The sequence below is a fragment of the Osmia bicornis genome, chromosome 9 (genome assembly GCF_907164935.1).
Source record: "Osmia bicornis bicornis chromosome 9, iOsmBic2.1, whole genome shotgun sequence".
Taxonomy (NCBI): Eukaryota; Metazoa; Arthropoda; class Insecta; order Hymenoptera; family Megachilidae; genus Osmia; species Osmia bicornis.
Genome location: NC_060224.1, coordinates 6,151,006 through 6,160,226, shown reverse-complemented (window position 1 = coordinate 6,160,226; position 9,221 = coordinate 6,151,006).

The following is a 9,221-nucleotide window of genomic DNA, read 5'->3' as shown; positions in this document are numbered from 1 at the left end:
GGGATGAAACAGGGTAGAAAGAGAAAGGGTGACTCGTCGAGTTGGTTTCGTGCACGAGGGGGTAGGTGGGAGGAGGCGGTGGTGTTGGTGCGAGCGAGGGAGTTGGTGCGGTGGGTGTAGGGGTGGGTGGCGCGATCGATCGGGGATGGCTCTGGTTGCCTCCGGTTCAAAGAAAAGCCGGCGCGCGGAATCGGGTGCGGTAGGTAAAGCGTGTATACGCGCGACATCCGGCTAATCAGAAAATGTAGGAGCGCGGGAGACTAATAGAGAGTGAAAAGGCATCGAATAAACAAACAGCGAGGGGCGAGGGTGAGAGAGAGAGAAGGGTGGAGGGACGACGACGGTGGTTGAACGTTGTAAGCGGAAAAAGGAAAGGACGAACCTCCGGCGTGGAAGCGGCTAGAGAACGGGAGGTACGAGCGAGAAGAATCGCGGGGGTAAGATGAGGGAGGTTGCGAACGAAACGAGAGAAATGGAGAAGGAAGAAAGCGGAAAAGGTTGAAGAAGGAGGAGGAGGAAATTATCGAAGGTAGAGGAAGACGATAGACGAGGATACTCGAGGAGGAAGGATGCTAAGAGGGAGCGAGAGAGAGACAAGGGCGAGATAGGGCTATTAGGGTTGGGTATAGGCGCCGCCCCGGCTATTAGAGGGTTGTTTCACCCCTACTTCGACGGTGAAACGGCGCGGTACACTTACACGCTTGTCCCCGTCATGTGTGTATCTCCCGTGCTCGTCCTTTTCTCTCTTCTTCGACGTTGTCCGTTCCTACTGTTGGTTTCTCGACGCGTGATCACACGCACCCACACACCCGTTGGTCCTCCACGTGTCCTAGGCTCACGATCGCGTCATATCGCGCGCACACCCTCTCGTACGGCGTTTGTACACGTACACGCGTGGTCGAGTCAGGTTACCACGGCAACCAGCCACTGCTTGCGGCAGAGATGCCTTTAATAAGTATCTTCTGGTAGAGATGGACCAGCCAGCCAGCTTACCCGTATAAGTGTGTCGGTTTCGGATGGCGAGGGTGTGCGTAGGCGCGAGGTCGCGCGCGCGTTAACGAACGTACACGCGGCCGTGGACCGTCGCCGACCACCGACGCTATAACGCACCACCTTTCAACGGTGAAGGGTGGTTGGTGCGTTAAACCATCTCTCCCTGACCGGACTGCCTCTGTCCTGATCCTTCCTTTCTCTCTCCGTTCCTCTCCCTCTTTTTCTACCATTTACCCGCCACTAATAGAAGGTGGTGGAGTCACTGCTGCGGATCTTCGTGTGTGCGTTCCGCTGGTAACAGCGGTAGAAACGAACGGTAAGGGTGGGTATAGAGTTTGCGAGAGGAGGATGAGGAGGAGGAGGAGGAGAGGGCGAAGGGTTGGTACGTGTTCGTCCCGTGACAGGGCTGTGTGTGTACACACGAGCAGATTTCGTGGCTGGGGGATGGAATGCGCGGGGATGGTGATACATCGGTAGGTATGCATTTCAACGGCGGAGCCGGTACAGATGGAAAAGAGGGAAAGAGGACGCGGGAAAAAGGGCGGAGAAGCGGCCACGAGAAAGTAGGGGAACGAAACGGAGGATAGAGGGGTTAGAGTAGAGGGAAGGTAAGGGGGAGGAAGGAGGGAGAACGACGCCGGCGACAGCTCGTCTAAATGCTAATAGCTTTATCGACTGGATCTCAAAGTCCCGAGTTTCGATTCTTGCTCCACCTTCTCTCGCGTCGCACAATCCGCATTCCCATCTGCGCCACATTTCCACGCTCTTTACACCACCGACGACAGAAAGAGAGAGAGAGAGAGAGAGAAAGCGAGGAAAGGACACCCTCTTCCCATCTCCTCCCTCGTTTTTTCCTCCTTGCCGTTTCACCCTTTGCTCTTTTCCTTCCTTTGTTCCTTCCGCGTAAACCGGTGATATCCGCGATTTTTTGGATGAACGTCGCCCTTCTCGTTTGTTACCCCATCTCGATAGGCCTCTCGGGTCACACCACCCTATCGCTCCCGTTTCCCTTTTCTTTATCGGTTTAGAAAAACCGACATATTTCGTTTCTATCATCATCTTGTTTTTATCATTGAAAGCGTAAAGGCCGGACGGATTCATCGACTGGGTCCAGTCGATACGTAGCAGAAAATGCAATCGCGATAAGTGCATCCGGTACGGTTATCAGGAGCAGCCCCTATTAACCGGTGCACTCTTGAAGAGTACGGACGGAGAGGGAGACACTTTGCAATTTTCCGCTTTGGTCCGGCAACGACAAGTGAGCAGCGGGCAAAAGTCGAGAGTTAAGGGAGAAAAGCCGTGGGCTCGATAACTAGTTAGCCTGATATCGGATCGGGGAAGGTTTCTCCTGCTACTATCAGAGAGATTGGCTAGCGTATTGTGCGCGATGGCTGGGCTGCTACTGCAACCCGCGGAACGTTAATATTCGTAGGCAGCCAACGCCGCCGCGTTCTGATCGCAATGGCAAGTAATACCGATGCGGGCCACAATGGCGCAACCAATCCTTTTGATAGATTCTGATCAAAGACTCGCTGCTGCTCAAAGTATTTCTGCCCTTTGCGGCCGCGCCCGCCCGCCTACCGATAACATAACACATCGAGCGTATTCCCACCGGATGGCAGAGGAGAACGAGCGTGGTTCAACGTAATGCGATTCGCGGATCCGCGACCGCACACACGGAAATTATGTCCAGCTCGCGTCTCGAATATTAATCCCGAATTCGTGTGAATAATCTTTCTTCAAGAAGATTTCTTGAGATCGAGGGTAAAATTTTAGGGTGGATTCGAAGAAGAAAGATAAGGGGAGATTAGAGTAGCTAAACTCGAGATCATCGAGGGTTTCGATTATACGTCTAATTTGTACGATTAACTGGAAGCTTCATTTCGTCGAATAACTGAAAAGAATTACGTTCAATTTGAAAGAAAGTTTACATTCAACGCTGGTTGTTCTAGCGTTGAAAGAATTTCAGACGATTGCTGGTACAATAGATTGAAAGCACCCCTTTTTGAAAGTCACGCAGAGCTTTCATCTCAAATATTAACATCGTACCTTTGAAAACAGAATTTTATGACCGACGTATTGTATTGCGTGACCAGGAAACTTTTTTCCAGAATTTAAAGTGAACCGTTCCATTTATCCAGCTGATATTCTATCTATATAATGGGTAGGTTATAGAAAAATATTTGGCGCAATTCCAACTCATTTTGATAGTTTCAAAAGTGTCGCGAAGAGAGAAATTTTCTATTATTTTTAAAAAGAAATTAAAATGTTTGCTCAGTTGTGAGCAAAGTTTAGAAACTTAATTTTTCTTTTCCTTTAATTTTTAATTAAAACAAAACAGAAATTATATAGTAATTCCCTGATCACCCGGTATCTGTTCCCCTAACGTCACTCTCTGATTATACTTTTTTCCAAACAAAATATTTCACGTTCCACGAAGTGCCGTGCAATGAGGATTCGAAATATCGTAAATAAACCCATATCCCATCGTTTCCTGAACGACGATTGTAATCAAATCACGATCTCCTCCAATTAACGCGACCGCGGATCCATTGAACCGTCAGATATTTCAGCGGAGATTTCCCTTTCCCTCGAATTAGCGAAGTTGTTACCGATCGCGTGGCGATTCTCTCCGTCTCTCTCGTCGTGTTGAAATGGTCGCGTGGCCAGGAGGGTACTTCTAATTACCGATAATAGCGGTAAAGAGAAACGGGCAAAGTGTGAGGGGTCTGAAGGGTATAACGGAGATAGTCGAAAGGGGCGAATATGAAGATAGAAAGAGACGAGGAGAGATCATGGAACGGGGGTGGTTTCGATGGGGCCCATCGAAGAACCCTTCAGTTATTCGAAACAACAAAGACCCGCCGGCACCCTCTCTACCGTATCCGCTTCCCCGGCAATCATTTACTCTTGCTGGAGGCCATCGCTCGTCACAATGGCCAAGTTATCCATCCACTCCGGCTACTTGCCCGGGAAACGACCACCGCCCGGGGGCTGGCACTCGTCTTCTCCATCGCCTCTGCTCGCTTTCCGCACCAACGACACAGAGAAAACAAACACACACCTACAATACCCTGGCTACACCTCTGTTGTAGCTTGTGCTCTTGTTGCTGGTTGCTTGCTTGCTTCCTTGCTTGCTTGCTTGCCCGTTGCGGCGACGTGCCTCGCTTCCAATTCCTCCTTCGAGTTACTTTACGCCGCGAGATTGTTCCGAGCCACTCGCTAAACGTCCCCGATCCTGTTCCTCTTCTCCGCTTCTAACGATCCTCGCATTCTCCTTCCTCCATTCAACATTCTCGCGCGACTCTTTCTTCTATGGCGCGATACTCGTTTTCTCTTCACTCCATTTGATAGTACCCAGTGAACTTTGACTTCGGATCGTTTGAATAAATTATATTCTAATTTTAGAACCTGGTTCCCAAATTTTTCTCTTTAAACATTGACTGTCTCAAACGATTCCAGGGAAAATTGTTCCTCGGTGAAGATCGTTGATGGACCAAGTCGCGCGTTAATAATATAAGTACTGAAGCGAGAATTTTCTTCTTCCTCTTTTTTTTTTTTCCACGAGCAATCCAAGGCAGTTCGAGGAACAATGGTCGGCGCGTCGGTGGCGCGGGGGAATGAAAAATGAAACGTCGCCGTGTCGCAACGCGAACTGATTACCTTCTCGTCGACCGTTCGCAACATTTTTATGCCCATTTACCAGCGGCATTATTTACTCGCGGGATGGCCCGATGCGACAAAGTTCGTTCTCACTTCGAGTCGTTAGCTCGCGATAACCGGGCACGATGTTTACGAGCAACACACCCCGCGTCTCGTGTATACAGCTTTGCTTCTATACGATATTCCGTCCCGTCTACTCGATGCTAGAAACCTTACACGCTTCCAAAGCTTCTTGAAACTGGTGAGTTACACCTCGCGGAAGTCCTTTGCCGATATGAAACCGAGAGGCGTTTGTATCGCGTATCGATCCTTGCTTCCTCTAACGAATCGCTTCTGGCCACTTTCGAACAACCACGGAATGAATATCGAACGTTCTTGAAAAGAGCCTCGCGAAAAGAAATATTATATTTGGAGAAATTAACGTGGCTCTCTCCATGGTCCGCCGTTCGAGAGTCAATTTAACTCGCAGTAGATACAGACGTAAGTAGTCAGACGCGTTATAAAAGCGACCGACACCTTTCTATCCTTTTCCTAAGAAATTTTCTAAGATTGATAAGCACGCATATGGCTAACAGCGCACAGTGAAACAAAGATTAGAATCATTAGAAAAATGTTGAATTGCAACGGGTACAGTTTCACTTGACCAGTTAAACGGCAGAACTTTGCCCGTCCGTAATATTTTTATTCAAAAATTTGTCGCGGACAGACGTCACGATGAACATCGTCGTTACGTACGTGCATATATTCTGTTTAACATTCCGTGTTATTATCACGAGCTAGCAAAACGTGACGGACGTTAATAACTGAGAGATAAATAAGCAAGAAAACGAGCGCTGGAAATATTTTGATGGACGTGATTTTAAGCAAGAAATTTTCTTCGTCGTTCTAACTTGAAATCTATCGAATATATCTTTTATTAAACCACTGGAAATGTCTTAAAAACATTGGCGTACCGTTAAATCGAACACCCTGTGTGCAAAGACAATTTACAGGGAGCGTAGTTTCGAGATTCATCCTCTTATTCCGGTAATCCCTATCTTAACGGTGAGAGAAGAAGAAGAAAAATGTAGAACATCTAGGAGAAAGTAAATGCAGCTGGGTAACGCGATCCACGGATAAAAAACATTTTCCACGTTTCGTCCGGCCATTCCGCGGAACGTTTTAATCCAAACTATTCGAGCTTGCCCGACTCCCTTTTCACTCCTTTACGAGAGATGCACTTATTAAACAGTGGCCGTATAAAGCTGAAACGCAGTTTACGTCGGGGTCTGGCTTAGTTGGCAACAAGAACGCTGGAAACCACACGTACACCAGTTTCGACGATATAACGGTGCCGTGAGAGGGAGCGGTTAGCTTCAGCGTGAAACTGACCTCTCTCTATGCACCTAGCCGCCAGACTGCAGCGGTAAACTGCACTTTAGTACTATGGACCGGTTTAAGCGATATTGAAGCGAGACCCTTTATACACTTAAAACATTTACCGTCATTACAAGGCGATCGTTCACGCACGACCGCTGCTCGATAATACAACGCCTGCTCGTTGATTTTCCGACCAGCTATTCCACCGCTGATCGATCCTCTGCCACGATGCTATTTTCTTTCCCTAACTCCAGTTCCCTTTTGGCTCTCGTTCACCTGAAACAATTTAAAATTTCAGCGTCATTTTCGTTCCACGAAACGCGTCGATTTTTCGGAGAAAACTCGAAATTTGAAACGGCCACGCGTGTATCATTCGAGATACGGTAACTCGCGATTTTGCGGGCGATTTACAAGCGGCCATGGGCGCACACCATTTGCTGAAAAGTCCATTCCGGGAGCAACGATGCGTTCCATGGAAGCGGATAGCGGCCCCGATGGACACGGATAGCAGCGTTTACAATTTAATCGATGATAAATGCCGACAGATAGGCGGCTGACCCCTCTCCACCCCCCCGGTGTCCCCCGTCGGGAAACCACTTGGCGCTCGGTTGCTTCCTATTAGACCGGCTCTATACATTTCCAGTATGGTCCATTTGGGGCGCGACCAAAGCTTGTCCCATCTCTTTTCGGGGCGGCGTTGTCGACGACATGTGGGCTCACCGAAGCAAAACCAACAACGGGAGCCGCGGGTGTCGTAGGTGCGACAGCATCCATCCATCTATCTGTAACCCAGCGTAAAGCCCGGTACAATATCCCTTCTGGGACTTCTTTCCGTCCTTTTAATGGTTCACCACCGTTGGCCAGCATTTCGATATCACCTACCGTATTACGCGCACCGTTGACTTTTTTCGATCATCGTCGACGCTGATCGCGATCGTTTTGACTGGCGTCGATAATGTTACGTGATGGTAGAAAAATTAACTTTATATTTATTTATTGCGCTGACCTAGTGCTGCGATATTTCTGTTCGCAAACCGTTGATGCGATGACGTGCAATTAAGTATCAGCTAGCATTAATGGTGTTTCCAACGAAATTCGAGTAATTGTCGCGTGACAGACAGTTATAGCGGTACTCGAAACGCCATTTCCGGTCTGGGCTTCAGAAACGCGCGATAATTGCCGGCCGGTGGTCAGTTTAACGTTTGTAACCAATCGTCAATAACAAGATCACTCTACAATATTTCACAATCAAACAAAAGCAAACAAAACGAAATACAGAATGAAAATAGTACCGCGGTAGTTACATGATTTCCAAACGCACACAGGAAACACGATATTTATCGCAAACTTTCGGCAACTAACTAATAATGAAAATTTGCTATATCGCGCCTCGACACCCGTGCAACGATTCATGCATTTTTTAATTCCTCCGCGGGGTTACTAATTTTTTTTCATTGCAATTACCAGGGCGAATAATTAGAGCTTCGATATGTTTTACATCAAACGTCCATTTGCACTGTGGCAGTGAACGTGTTAAAAGTCCGGTCATAAAAGAGCAGAGGAAATAAAAGAAATGAAAGAACAAAAAAAAGGAAAAAATTGGAGAACAAAAAGGAACAGAGAAAAGCAGAAAATGAGTAGCCATCAGGGGTACCGGTATGCCTCAGATGGTTTCCGGTCAAACTCGTCGATCCTTGCAGACTGTAATTTTTATTTAGTGCGAGTTTATTTATGAAACTCGTCGACGTGTATGGTTTGAAACAGGTCGCAGAGTACAGCGGATATCCATCCATCGATGGTCGGTGATTTTCAGGGGATCAGGCACGTTGTAAAGGAGAGAAAGATATCGGGGTGACTGGCAAGGTACGCTGGAACGAACGGGAATACGGCGTATCCGTCGTATCGACTCTATTTATGGCGCTACTTGTCACCGCCGTTGGCTTTTGGTCGCTGAAATTTCCCTGGGAATGTTTCCCGTACAGAATGGAAAGTCGCTGGGATAGAAGTTCGATAGATTGGAGGAACTGCGGCCGGAAACGAGCAGCGAGAGGCTACATTGTACCTGTATCGACATAAACAGCGGCGTACTCCCGTTTCGTGGTACGCTTTTGAGACGTTCCGTCGCCTCTATTCTTACCGAGGAACCTTCTCATCCTCCCCCGTTTTTTCGTTTTATACCAAACCAGAATATTAAGACTTCGACGCGGCGAAATGCGAGAGATCCATAAATTTTTTTAACACGCCACCTACGCGCTGGAAGCAAGATTTATTACTATCGCGTTCTTCCGTACTCGCGTGTTTCAGTTCGAAAAATATGTTCCTTTTCGTTTCGCGGATGAATTTCGAGAGTATCCTTTACCTTGGAAAATGGCTCGAGCGTCGACCGCGTCGACGCGGCGGAAGAACGTCGAAGAGGACGGTTTCCGGGGAGAAATGCTCATTGGTGGCGCGCTAATAGAAGCGACAACGGCGCAACCAATTTGTCAAGTCGACAAAAATCCGTGGGTCGTGTCGTGGTGGCTAGTATCATCGCCGGGCGTATCCATCCGGGCACGGAAATTTCCTGAAAAATATTCCCTCCCCGAAGGGCGAGAAGTCAACGGGGACCGGAGACAGATAGAGGAGAGGAGGGCCGGAACGAGGGGGATAGAAAGAGGACAACAGGGTAGAGAGGTGGAGAAACAGTACACCGTCCACATTGGCAGCAACAGTGGCAGCCAACAGCCACCCCACAGATACTACAGAGCTGTTGGACAAGCTGTAGCCTTCACAACCGAATTAGAATGAATCGACCCTTGCCTCTTTCTCCCTCTCCTCCTCTTACCAAGCTTTTATTCTCTTTACGCCTCGCTTTTACCCTCGCTTCCATCCACGACATCTTTCCTCCTTCTTCTTCTTCTCACTTTTCATCGGCCTCGATAACACTGTCCGACAGATTTCAACTTCTTTTATGCGTTTCCATATCCATTATGAATATTCTACAGAATTTCAGATGCTGTAAACCGATTTCTTTATCAGGATTTTATTATGGTAGAATTAAAAGATAACTTGCCTTGCGTCATTCACTTGAAGCTAAAACACGGTTTCACGATAAGGCACGATCTACTTAGCAGAGCGGACCTCAAAGACTGTCCAGTGCCGCAAGGTTCTATCTCGCTCAGTAGTTTTGGAAGTCAAATTCCTGAAAAAAGAAACTAAGATTAGTA